The following is a 12,191-nucleotide window of genomic DNA, read 5'->3' on the forward strand; positions in this document are numbered from 1 at the left end:
TATCCTTCGTGTTGAGCTTGTTGAGATTCCCACCACATAGAAGTTGAATGATCACTCCAATCTCTTTGTGGACATTGATTGGCTTGATATCCTTGCCCATAAGACGCACCAAATGTAGGGACACTTTGCATTGTGGTCCTTTCGGCATACTGCGACAATTGAGAAGTAAGAGTTGCCAATTGAGCTTGAATGCTAGCAAAATCCATGTCCTACTTCTCTAGTACCTAAAATCAAAGAAACAAAACTATATCAAATATCAAAAGTAAATAAAACAAAGCAAAACAAAATCAGTAACTAAGATAGAAAACAAACGAAAATAAAAATAAAAAGAAACAACGAGGGATTAGCAAAATTGCTAATCCCCGGCAACGGCGCCAAAATTTGATGTGAAAATTATGTTGACACACAAATTCTCTTGTTGACAAATGTAGTATGGATAAGTAGGGATCGTTCTTAAACCGGGGATTAGGAGGGATTGCTAAAACACTCTAAACTGACTCAAATCTGTAAAACAAAGTTTAAAATACTAAACTAGACTCAAAGAATGCAAAACTAAAATCTAAAATACTAAAACAAACCAAAAGACTCAAAACAGCAAACAAACACTCAAAATTGCCTAAAAACCACTTTCTGGGCAGTTTTGGGACTCTAACACAACTTGGACGAATTTTGGTTTCCTAATGACCTAAAACACCTAAAAACATATTCTAAGACAAGTTCTAAGTAATATGACTTAAAGGAATAAGGTGGGATTGATTTTGGACGAAAATAATTAAATGGGCAGATTGAAAAAGAAAACAGATTGTAAGACAAAATTGTGATGAATCAATGGATGATGGAATGGCTAAGGGGTTCTTCTCCACACATGAAATATATGCAATGTAAATCAATTTCCAGTTATCAATTTAATAAGTTGTGAACCTCGATACTCCAAGTTAATTAGGTCCGCTTAAATTAACCTTCAGATTTCCCTAGAATCATTGAATTGGATGAATATGCATCGCAAACAAATTATTCCTAACAAGTTCTCTATATGAACAGCATGATAAAGATACAAGTTAGAATCATTACGTTCTTTGGAAATCATAAGCATCGACAAGGCATTTGTAACTATGAAAAGCATGATACTCTTGCCAGGAATCTACTTAACACGATCGTGACTAGCGACCTTCACTACTTGCGAATATAAATTCATAACGATTAGGTGAAACAAACTTATATCCTAGCATCAAATTCAAGCATGCAAATTAAGCGTGCACTCTCAATCAACATACAAGAATAAGTTCTAAATCAAACGGTTAAGCAAATTGTATTCACGACTTATGCAACGATAACTGAAAGTAATCAACTTATTTCACATATTTAATCATGGTTTTGAATCCACCCTTAGCCAAAACGAATTTAGCCAATCATACTCAATGCAAAACAAAGATTCCATGAATTAGACATTGAAATATAAGATAGAATACACCTAAACGCTACAACCTTGTGAGACTTGAGCCTAAACGTTTATTTGGAGAGTTAAAATCTGTGCATTCTTTGTTTTCTAAGTCGTTGCATGATCTCATTATTCTTTGCTTGGTTGCTACTTAGAAGGCGTTTCATCATTTAGTTCCAAATGCTAGAACTCATGCCCATTTCATTCAAAGCATGTTATTGATTTGCATAACACATATTCAAGATGAAGTTGTGTAGTGACCACCACCTTAGCCAAATGCCGTGTGCCCTATGTCATTATGTTTTGTAGGTTTTAACCCCATTGAGCCTTGTTAGCCTTCATTATTTGTTAACCCATGTTTTCCTCACCTAGCCTAGTTAGGACCATCCATACCCTTGTTCTTAAAAGCATAGTAAAGCATGATTCGAATTGAATTCCTTTTGATCTATGTTGGCAGAAACTAAGTGTGGGGGAAGTATTTTTTTCGTGAGGAATTGTGTGCCATAGGCACGGCAAAGAAAAGAAAGAAAAAAAAATTCGTGGAAAAAGAAAAAAATGAAGAAAAAGTATGAAAAGTATGAAAAAGAGTTGAAAAGTTGAGAAAAAGAGTTCCAAAGTATTGTTTGTTGAAGTAAGGGTCCAAAACAATGAATTTGACCCTAAGGAGTTGTTTAAGTCTCCCCCTTGTGTTTTAAAGTTAATTTCTGCAATCTAAGTGAATTCTAAGTCTCAATTTCATTGCTTTGCTTACTATTGCTTGAAGAACGTTTGTTTTCCCTTTCCTTTCCTTGTTAGCCAATACCCCAAGCCCCATTACAACCCTTAACTTCTATCTTGAGTGTTATGTGTTTCAATTTGTGGAGTTTGAATTTGGTATGAGCATATGGTGTCACTAGTTCTCGCATCTAAGTAGTAGCATTCCATTCATGAGATCATATCTAAACATGCTTCTTAACTCTAGAAATTGCGTTCTTTGTGATACATATATGTGAGCATTCGTTTTCATATCTACATCAATCTTCTCACATATGACTAGTGTAGGGTGTGTAGTTAGAAAATCTGAGTGAAAATAGAGTGTATATCTTGTAAGGAATTGAGGGAATTCTCTAAGGCATGTTACTACATTCAAAGCATTGTTTTAATTGATTACTTGTGAACTAGTAAGTAGTGGCTTTAATTAAGTATGTGCTTGTGTAAAGATGACTCAAATCTGTGGGGATAACAATCTTTAACATGTCATGTGCATTGGAAATCCCTGAGGCAAACGTTGGAAGGTTTAGGTTTTGTTTTGGTTAGTTTGTTTCGTTTTGTTTCCTTCCTTTTGTTTGTTTTGCTCGAGGACTAGCAAAAGCTAAGTGTGGGGGAATTTGATAGGAGCATATTTATACTACTTAATTGGCTTGTTCTCATGCATTTAGGTTGTGTTTACTTAGCTATTTTAGTGTTTAAAGTCACTTTTGTGTGTTTTCAGGTTCTAAGGTCAAAGTGTGCAAAAAGAAGCAAAATGGAGTTTGGAATGCATGTCACATATTTGGAGCCAAGGTTTGGACGAATTTGAAGGCTTGAAGATGATGATTCCTACTTGAACAAGGTTTCCTAGTTGAAGTAGGAAAGTGCTTACATGAAGGAGGATTCCTAATCAACGAAGGATTCCTAATTGACGAAGGATTCCTAATTGAAGATGGATTCCTAATCACATGAGGATTCCTAGAAGAACAAGGATTCCTACTCCAACAAGGATTCCTACTTGAAGTAGGAAAGTTAAGCCAAGGTTTCCTACTTTGGTTTGATTTTTCCTAATTGTCCCTAAAAGTTCCAGCAATTATGAAGATTTTCTAAGCATTCTAGGACACAAAACAAAAGCCTAGAACCCTTATGGACCCCTTGCCACACTCCCTTGCCCTTTCCTCTTCCTTGCCGTGCAAGGGAGAGGGCTCTTTCCTGTTTTGGAGCATTAAAACACCTTCCTTTTTATGCTTTAAACCCTGGCCGAATTTCCTTGACCTTTCCTTTTAATTTTCTGATTTGTTTCCTTAATTCTAGAAGCTTTAAACTTAATTCCTGATTACCTAATTAGCCTAGGGTTTTTAATTTCCTAATCCCTTTAAATAAACAGGTTTGTGCAGCCACAAACAATTCCATTCAGCCACACACTCTCCCAAATTCGTCAAAACCCATCCACAACCTCAGAAACCATTCCTCCTCCATCTCTGCCGATTTCCACCACCATTCTTCATATCCACACCTTCCACACAACACCCACACACCATCCCCAAGCCTTGTCGTGCCCCTACACCATCCATAATCCATTCTACATCACACAAACCCCCCAGAAATCATCCTCACCCAATCTGCCGCAAGGAGAAGAGAAGGAGACAGTTCATGAAAATTGTTTGGCTCTTCAATCTGAGTTGTTGAACAATTTTAGGTGTATTCTATCTTATATTTCAATGTCTACTTCTTGTAATCTTTGTTTTTCATTGAGTATGATTGGCTAAATTCGTTTTGGCTAAGGGTGTATTCGAAACCATGTTTATTTATGTGAAATAAGTTGATTACTTCCAGTTATCGTTGCATAAGTCGTGAATACAATTTGCTTAACCGTTTAATTCAAAACTTATTCTTGTATGTTGATTGAGAGTGCACGCTTAATTTGCATGTTTGAAGTCGTTTGCTCAAGCATGACTCCGGTGAACGTGGATGAGAGCATCTTGAAGATGAAGGCCTTTCCCTTTTCTCTCCTAGAGAAGGCGAAAGATTGGTTGTACGAATTGGCTCCCGGAACTGTCACGTCATGGGAGAGCATGAAACGAGCTTTCTTGGAGAAGTTTTTCCCAACTTCTCGAGTCATCCTACTACGCAAAAGGATAAGTGGCATTCAACAAGATGAAGGTGAATCCTTTCCTACTTATTATGAACGTTTTAAATCTCTTGTTGCTTCATGTCCACAGCATCAAATGAAGGAGGAACTACTTCTACAATACTTCTACGAGGGACTTCTACCAATTGAACGTCAAATGCTAGATGCCTCAGCGGGAGGAGCATTAGTGGACAAGACCCCTACGGCTGCAAAGATGTTGATTGCTAATCGAGCGTTGAACGCTCAACAATACGAAGGTGTTGGACAAAGGAGCATGCCACGACAACATCAAGTCAATGAGGTAAGTGCCATAACCGAACTTCAAAATCAAATGGCTAACCTTACTACGTTGCTTTCTCAGGTGGTGGAAGGTCCAAAAGTCAAACCCGTAGCTTCTTGTGGCGTATGCTCCATGCCAACCCACCATACGGACAAGTGCCCACAATTGATCGAGAATGGAGGGTGGGAGACACTCAATGCCGTAGGATATGGCAACCAATACCAATCACGTGGTGATCCGTTTTCCAATACTTACAATCCCGGTTGGCATGATCATCCGAATTTCAAATGGCGAGACCCCCAACAAGGCCAACAACAAAGCGGATTTAGGCAACAACCCCCGGGTTTCTATCAAAAGCCGTTGGCACCACCACAAGCCCAAGCACAACCTGCCCAAAGCAATGCAGGTAATTCAAGTGATAATGATAAGATTTTTCAATTACTTACTACTTTGACGCAGGAAGTCCAAACTCAAAACAAAGAGAGGCAAATCCAAGACAAGAGGGTGGACAACTTGGAGAAGCAAGTGGGACAAATTGCCGAGTTCATGGGGCAATTTCGTGAGCAAGGAAGGTTGCCTAGCTCAACGGTGGTCAATCCGAAAGGTGGATTCGAATCTGCAAAAGCTATGCATTTGCGAAATGGAAAGCAAGTCGGATCTGACCTCAAACCATCCGAGTCACGTTCCAACGAGGAGGAAGAGTTGAGAATTGAAGAGGAGGAGCAAAGGCCACTCACGGCCAAGGTGGAACCAACATTGCCGCAAGCTACAAGTGATCACAATTCGTCCAATTCATCCAATAAAGGTAAAAACGTGTCAAGTTTAGTTTCTACTAATGATTTTCCTGTGAATGTTCCTTTTTCTTGTAGGTTTAAGCAAACAAAGAAAGAAGAAGCGGAAAAAGACATTTTGGAGACGTTTCGGAAAGTTCAAGTCAATATCCCCCTTTTGGATGCAATCAAGCAAGTCCCGAGGTACGCCAAGTTCTTGAAGGAACTTTGCACCAATAGGAGGAGGATTTCGACCAAGGAGGTGGTCAAAGTAGGTGAAAACGTCTCAGCCATCTTACAACGCAAGCTGCCCCCAAAATGCAAAGATCCGGGTAGTTTTACAATTCCATGTGTTATTGATAATTCTAGGTTTGAATCTGCCATGTTAGACTTAGGTGCATCTATAAATGTCATGCCATATTCAATTTATGCATCTATGAACCTAGGAGCGTTGAAAAATGATGGTGTGATCATACAATTGGCCGATAGATCTAATGCCTATCCAAAGGGAGTTTTGGAAGATGTTTTAGTGCAGGTTAATCATTTGATCTTCCCGGCGGATTTCTACGTACTTGAGATGGATGAATCGGACCATGCCCCTTCATTGCCCATCCTCCTTGGAAGGCCATTCATGAAAACTGCTCGGACGAAGATTGACGTCTATAATGGCACTTTGACGATGGAATTTGATGGGGAAGTTATTAATTTCAATCTTTCTGATTCTATGAAGTATCATAGTGAGAATCATTCATGTTTTGCTATTGATGTACTTGGTTCTTTGGCGCAGGACCATTTGGACAATTTGACGGACGATGCACTTGAATTGGTCATCGCACGTGGAATGGACAAGCAAAACGTTAAAGCTAGCACCATGGAAACCCACGGCATGCATATAACCTCCTTGGACGTACCCCCTAGTGATGAGGTTATTGAGATGGTGGCTGCCCTCGAGTCATTGCCATCACAATCAGGTAAGTATTCGGACCCTATTTTAAGTTCAGTTTCGGCTAATAAAATGCTTCCCTCAGTTGTGCAGCCACCTATACTTGAACTTAAGCCGTTGCCCAGTCATTTGAAGTACGTTTTCTTGGGCGAGGATGACACGTTGCCCGTCATTATTTCATCCTCACTCACGGCACAGGAAGACAGCAAATTGGTGCGAGTGCTTAAGGAGTACAAAATGGCAATTGGATGGACCTTGGCCGACATAAAGGGAATTAGCCCTACTACATGCATGCATCGCATACTTCTAGAGGAGGGGTCCAAAACATCCCGAGAGGCTCAACGCCGTCTCAACCCTCCGATGATGGAAGTTGTGAAGAAGGAGGTAATCAAGCTTTTGGATTGTGGAGTTATCTACCCCATCTCGGATAGTAAGTGGGTTTCGCCCGTTCAATGCGTTCCGAAGAAATCTAGAGTGACTGTGGTTGCAAATGCCGAGAATGAACTTGTTCCTCAACGCATTCAAACCGGTTGGAGGGTGTGCATCGACTATAGGAAGCTAAATGCCGCCACGAGGAAGGATCACTTCCCATTACCGTTCATCGATCAAATGCTTGAGAGGTTAGCCGGTTATGCTTTCTATTGTTTTCTTGATGGTTACTCTGATTATAATCAAATTGTCATAACACCCGAAGATCAAGAAAAAACCACTTTTACATGCCCCTTTGGTACTTTTGCATATCGTCGCATGCCTTTTGGTTTATGTAATGCACCTGCTACATTGATGTGAAAATTAACTTGACACACAAATTAAACCCTATGGATGACAATTGTAGTATATGAGCAAATAGGGATCGTTCTAAACCGGGGATTAACTAGGGATGCTAATCAATGTGAAACTGACTCAAGAACATAAAAACATAATGTAGAACACTAAACTAGACTCAATTAATGCAAAACTAGGGTTTTAAAACACCTAAACAAACTAAAAACTCAAAACAGCAACTAAAAGGCTCAAAACTGCCTTAAAACCACTTTCTGGGCAGTTTTGAGTACCTAACACTAGTTTGGACGAATTTGGACTATGACTTGACTCAAAACACTTAAAAACACAACTAAATGGATTTCTAACTAATCTAACACTTTAAAATAAATGGGGGAATGATTTTGACGAAATTAAAACTTTAAAACTTAAACCTTGAAAACAAACTTAAAGCAAAACAGATTGTGATTAAATAGAATGGTGAGAAGCTAGTTAGAGGGTTCCTTATCCACACATGAACATATGCATATAATTTGATTCCCAGTTATGACTTCAACAAACAATGAATGACAATGCTTCAAGTTAATTAGGTTCGCTTAAATTAACTTTCAGATTTCCCTAGATTCATTGGATTGAATGGGATACGCATTACAACCAAATTATTCCTCATCAAAGCCCCTAACTATGGAATACGCATGATAGAGACATTCAACAAAGATCATTAAGTTCAACGGAAATCATAAACATCGACTAGGCATTCATAACTATGGAATACGCATGTTAATCCAACCTAGGGTTTACTTAAACACAATCGTGACTAGCGATCTTTACTACTCATGAATATAAGTTCATAACGATTAGGTGAAATTCCCTTATATCCTAGCATCAAGTTTAGGCATGCAAATTAAGTGTCGACCCTCAACCCACATACATAAACAAGTTCTTAATCAAAACAGAAAAGTAAACTGATGCGAAATAGATAAGCACACAAATTAAACCCTCTTTTTGTCAAATTGTAGCAAAGATGTAAGTAGGGATCGTTCTAAACCGGGGATTAGGAGGGATTGCTAAACACTTGAAAACTGACTCAATGATGTAAAAACAAAGTTAAAACACTAAACTAGACTCAAAGAATGTAAAATTAAAAGTTAAAACACCAAAACAAGGCAAAGGAACCAAAACAGCAAATAAACACTCAAAACTGCCTTAGAAGCACAATCTGGGCAGTTTTGAGTACTAACACAAATTTGGACGAATTTATGTTATAACTTGACTCAAAACACTAGAAAACATAAACTAACACACTTTCTAACTAATCTAAGACTCTAAAATAAAGGGGGATTTTGTTTTGACGAAAATTAAAATAAAGAAAACAGATTGGAAATAGGGCAGATTGTAAAAACGATTTTTGTGAAATAGATGGGTAGAAGGCTAGTTAGGGGCTCTTTCTCCACACATGACAAGTATGCAAACGACTCAATTTCCAGTTATTCCTTCGTTGAATTATGAATGACAATGCCCCAAATTAACCGTGACATCACTAGTTAATTCTCAAGTTTTCCTTGTGTTATTGGATTGGATGACATCATTCGACAACCCAAAGCATTCCTCAAAAGTTCCTTACATGACATCATAATAAAGATACAATCAAAGATCATTACGTTCAATGAAAACTATAAGCATTGACAAAGCACTTGCAACTATGACATCATGTCACTCATGTTAGGAATTGAACTTAACGCGATCGTGACTAGCGACCTTCACTACATATGAATATAAGTGTGTGACGATTATGTGAAACAACCTTATATTCTAGCAACATATTCATGCAAGCCAATTAAGTGTCGACCCCTAATTAACAAACACAAATAAGTTATTACTCGCACAGTTAAGCCAATTGCATTCACGATTCAAGAACTTGATAGGAGCGTATTTATGCGCCTTAGTTAGCTAGTTCTTATGCATTTCCATGGTGTTTTCTTAGTTAAAGTAGTCTTTTAAGCTAGTTTTATGTGTTTTCAGGTTTTAAGGCCAAAGGATGCAAGAAGATGCATTTTGGAGCTTTTTGGAGCAAAATTGGGCTTGGAATGATTATCACATAATTGGAGCCAAGGTTTGGACGAATTTGAGGACTTGAAGATGATGATTCCTACTTGAACAAGGTTTCCTAGTTGAAGTAGGAAAGTGCTTACATGAAGGAGGATTCCTAATCGACGAAGGATTCCTAATCGAAGAAGGATTCCTAATCAACGAAGGATTCCTAATTGAAGATGGATTCCTAATCACATGAGGATTCCTAATTGAAGATGGATTCCTAATTACATGAGGATTCCTAGAAGAACAAGGATTCCTACTCCAACAAGGATTCCTACTTGAAATAGGAAAGTTAAGCCAAAGTTTCCTACTTTGGTTTGATTTTTCCTAAATGTCCCTAAAAGTTCCAGCAATTATGAAGACTTCCTAAGCATTCTAGGACATCAAATACACATCTCTTGCACCTTTTGAACCCTTGCCACTCTCCCCTTGGTATTTCCTCTTCCTTATTTCCTGATTCTAGGCTTTAAAACACTTTCCTTTTGTGTTTTAAACCCTAGCCGAATTTCCCTTGCTATTTCCTTTTAATTTTCTGATTTGTTTCCTTAATTCTAGAAGCTTTAAACTTAATTCCTGATTACCTAATTAGCCTAGGGTTTTTAATTTGCTAATCCCTTTAAATAAACAGGTTTGTGCAGCCACAAACATCACCATTCAGCCACACACTCTCCCAAATTCGTCAAAACCCATCCACAACCTCAGAAACCATTCCTCCTCCATCTCTGCCGATTTCCACCACCATTCTTCATATCCACACCTTCCACACAACACCCACACACCATCCCCAAGCCTTGCCATGCCTCTATACCATCCATAATCCATTCTACATCACAAAAACAGCCCAGAAACCACACCATCCCAATCTGCCGCAAGGGGAAGAGAAGGAGACAGTTCACAAAGTTGTTTGGCTCTTCAATCTGAGTTGTTGAACAATTTTAGGTGTATTCTATCTTATATTTCAATGTCTACTTCTTGTAATCTTTGTTTTTCATTGAGTATGATTGGCTAAATTCGTTTTGGCTAAGGGTGTATTCGAAACCATGTTTATTTATGTGAAATAAATTGATTACTTCCAGTTATCGTTTCATAAGTCGTGAATACAATTTGCTTAACCGTTTAATTCAAAACTTATTCTTGTATGTTGATTGAGAGTGCACACTTGATTTGCATGCTGGAATTTGGTGCTAGAATATAAGTTTGTTTCACCTAATCGTTATGAATTTATATTCGCAAGTAGTGAAGATCGCTAGTCACGATCGTGTTAAGTAGATTCATGGCAGGAGTATCATGCTTTTCATAGTTACAATTGCCTTGTCGATGCTTATGATTTCCAAAGAACTTAATGATTCTAACTTGTATCTTTATCATGCTGTTCATATAGAGAACTTGTTAGGAATAATTTGTTTGCGATGCATATTCATCCAATTCAATGATTCTAGGGAAATCTGAAAGTTAATTTAAGCGAACCTAATTAACTTGGAGTGTCGAGGTTCATAATTTATTGAATTGATAACTGGAAATCGATTTACGTTGCATAAATTTCATGGGTGGAGAAGAACCCCTTAGCCATTCCATCATCCATTGATTCATCACATTTAGTTTACAATCTGTTTTAATTTACAATCTGTGCATTTAGTTCAAATTCGTCCAAACACAATTCCCCCATATTTTGTTAAGTTTGAGTCTTCATAATCTGTCCTCTTTGGTGTTTTTAAGTATTTTGAGTCATAAGTTTTGTCAAATTCGTCCAAATCTTGTCTTAGTTGCTGTTTGAGTCAATTAACTTGTTTTAGTCAGTTTTGGGCAGATTTGAGTGTTTCAAATCTGTTTTGAATCTTAGTAGTCTAATTAGAGTCTTTAAGTTTAGTTTTTGTGTTTCTAAGTCGATTTGTATTAGATTAGCACCCCTAGTTAATCCCCGGTTAGAACGATCCCTACTTACATCATTACTACAATTGCCACAAATAGGGTTTAATTTGTGTGTCAAGTTAATTTTCACATCAAATTTTGGCGCCGTTGCCGGGGATTAGCAACGTTGCTAATCCCTCGTTATTTATTTTTGTGTTATTTTTGTTTGTTTTAAATTCAGTTTCTGACTTGGTTTCTTGTTTTCTTGTTTTAGGTATGAGTGTATGACTCGAAGTTCCAAATCTGTCCAAGCAAACATTTTGGAGTTCGACGACGATTTTGAGCGAACTTTGAGAAGAACAAGAAGGCAACAAGCACTCAATCCACCTAGCCCGGAACCTCATTGCGAAGAAAACGAATTTGAAGAGGAAGAAGAGCCCACGGCTAGAGTTGTAGAGGAGAACCAAGAGATGGCAGCGGACAACCGAACCATTAAGGAGCTTTCTGCCTCGGGTTTGGATAATGCAGCCCCTCTTTGCATCCAATACCCCGCGGCAGCCCAAGGGAAGACCGAAGAGTTCGAATTGAAGTCGAGCTTGTTACATCATGTTCCAAAGTACCATGGGCTGTCCATGGAAGACCCAAACAAACACTTGAAGGAGTTTGAAGTTGTTTGTTCAAGCATGACGCCGGTAATTTGATAGGAGCATATTTATGCGCCTTAGTTAGCTAGTTCTTATGCATCTTTGTTATGTTTTCTTCGTTAAAGGAGTCTTTTAAGCTACTTTCTTGTGTTTTCAGGTTTAGCGGACGTATTACATGAAATGATGCAATTTGGAGCTTTTGGAGCAAAAAGTGAGCTTGAATTGAAAAGGACATGCTTGGAACGCAAGGTTGGGATGGAATTGAAGAGTTGATGATTTGAGGTTTCCTACTTGAAGTAGGAAAGCTAAGCCTAAAAGTTTCCATTTTGGGTCGATCTTTCCTAAATCGGAATTGGCAACCAAAGTTTCTAAAAGTTGGAAGTTTCTATTCTTGGAGGTTTCCATTTTCGAGAGTTTCTATTCTTGGCGTTGGGCTTTTAGATGACCTAAACCCAAATTTCCTTGTGGACCTTCAACCCATGCCGAACCCTAGGGCCTAATCATCTAAAATCTGCCATGTTAAACCCTAGTCCATTTCTCCTAAACCCAAGC

Source organism: Malus sylvestris, chromosome 13 (assembly GCF_916048215.2).
Source record: "Malus sylvestris chromosome 13, drMalSylv7.2, whole genome shotgun sequence".
Lineage (NCBI taxonomy): Eukaryota > Viridiplantae > Streptophyta > Magnoliopsida > Rosales > Rosaceae > Malus > Malus sylvestris.